Here is a 2,060-nt window from a genome sequence, read left to right as displayed (position 1 = left end):
GTGTGCACCCGGTCCAACACCGGCATTTCCAAGTCAAGAAAGTACAACAACGTCTTGGCTTCCACGGGAGGCAAAGGAAAATTGGCATGTCCACAAAGCCGTTTACAAATTTTATAGATGAATCGTAGAAACTAGCCTCTCAAGAGGCAACACAGTGTGGTTTGACCTCTGCTCCTCCATACCACAAGGGAGTACAGGAATTTGGCAGCACAGTCCATTCCATTTTTTTTAAACCAGTCATCCATTCATTGACTCCATACATGCGTCCTGCTGCCGCGGGAAAACAACTAACGTAAGACCCCCTCCCACTCAGGTTATATTTACTTCGAACCTGTGCGGTCAGGCAGAAGATATAAACGTTTGAATGCACACGCAAACAAATTCAATAACAGTTTCTTCCCGTTTATTTCGACTTGTGAACTGACTCCTCAAATGTTAATTTTGATCTCTCTCAGCAGATTCTCTGCAGCTGTAGCATAGAACATAGAACATAGAACAATACAGCACAGAACAGGCCATTACGCCCACGATGTTGTTGCGAACATTTGTCCGAGCTTCAGCACCTATCCATGTACTTATCCAATTGCCGCTAAAAGGTCTCAAAAGGTTCTGAATCTACCACTCCCACAGGCAGCGTATTCCATGCCCCCACCACTCTCTGTGTAAATAACCCACCCCTGACATCTCCCCTGTACCTTCCACACTTCACCTTAAATTTATGTCCCCTTGTAACACTCTGAAACATTATACTTAACGCTCGGTTTGCGACCCTTATGCACTTTTTAATGGTCTGTTCCGTCTGTACAGCAGGAAAAACAACACTGTTCATTGCATCCTGGACATGTGACAACAATATTATCAAACTCAAACTCATCCTTACTTATATGCCAGCTGCAGATGCATCTGTCCATGATGGTAAATAGTATCTTTAAGAGTGACTAATGCACATTCCTTAGGTAGATGAAGTACAGCCTTAACATTGCGATCTTCTTCATCGTGTTCTGTAGCACACAGACCGTGTTAAATGTGACAGACTTTGAACAGATTTAGCACCTCAAGTCTGTGCATCCATGAGACGCAGTGGGCATCAATAGCAGCAGAGCTGTACTTCAGCACAACTGGAAACCTCATGGCCGGGATATCATTACCTCAGTCATGATGCTCAAGCCACGGAATCCACCTTTATTCGATGGAGAGTGCACAAGACCATGCCAGGAGAAGATCAAACATAATTAAAATTGAGGTGTCCACCTGGTGAACGTACCAAATAGAACTAATTGCACACCAAACAACGTAAGCAGCAGATGATAGAATTACGCATGTCCACAATCAACAGTTTAGATCTAAAGTCTACTCCCCAACTAGATCAATTTCGAACGGGAACGTACAGTTGAATAACTCATTGGAGGAGGAGGCTCGACAAGTTACTTAACCCTCAATGATTGAAGAGACCAATGCATCAGCGGAAAAGATATAACTGAAGCATTTGAAGCATTCCAACTGAAGTGCCAAATGGATTTTCTAACAAGGCCTTCTTCACTGGCCCCAGCATCAAAGATATCAGTCTTTATACAAAGTTAAAAATCACACAACACCAGGTTATAGTCCAACAGGTTTAATTGGAAGCACGCTAGCTTTCAGAACGACGGTCCTTCATCCTTCATCCTTCATCAATATCACCTGATGAAGGAGCGTAACTCCGAAAGCTATTGCTTCCAATTAAACCTGTTGGACAATAACCTGGTATTGTGTGATTTTTAACTTTGTTCACCCCAGTCCAACACCGGCATCTCCAAATCAAGTCTTTATACAATTCGATTCACTCCATGTGATATCATGAAATGTTTGAATGCAGAGGATCATGCAAAGGTTTTGGGCCCTGATAATGTTCCACCAATAGTACTGAAGACTTGTGTTCTTCCGGTACAGTCGCAGCACCGGCATCTACCTGACAAAATGGAAAATTGCCCATATGTGTCCTATACTCGAAAAGCAGGATACATCCAACCAGGTCAATTACGTCCCATTTTTCTATCCTTGATAAGCAGTTTAGTGATAGT

Source organism: Chiloscyllium plagiosum, chromosome 8 (genome assembly GCF_004010195.1).
Source record: "Chiloscyllium plagiosum isolate BGI_BamShark_2017 chromosome 8, ASM401019v2, whole genome shotgun sequence".
NCBI lineage: Eukaryota > Metazoa > Chordata > Chondrichthyes > Orectolobiformes > Hemiscylliidae > Chiloscyllium > Chiloscyllium plagiosum.
This window is presented reverse-complemented; position numbering follows the sequence as displayed.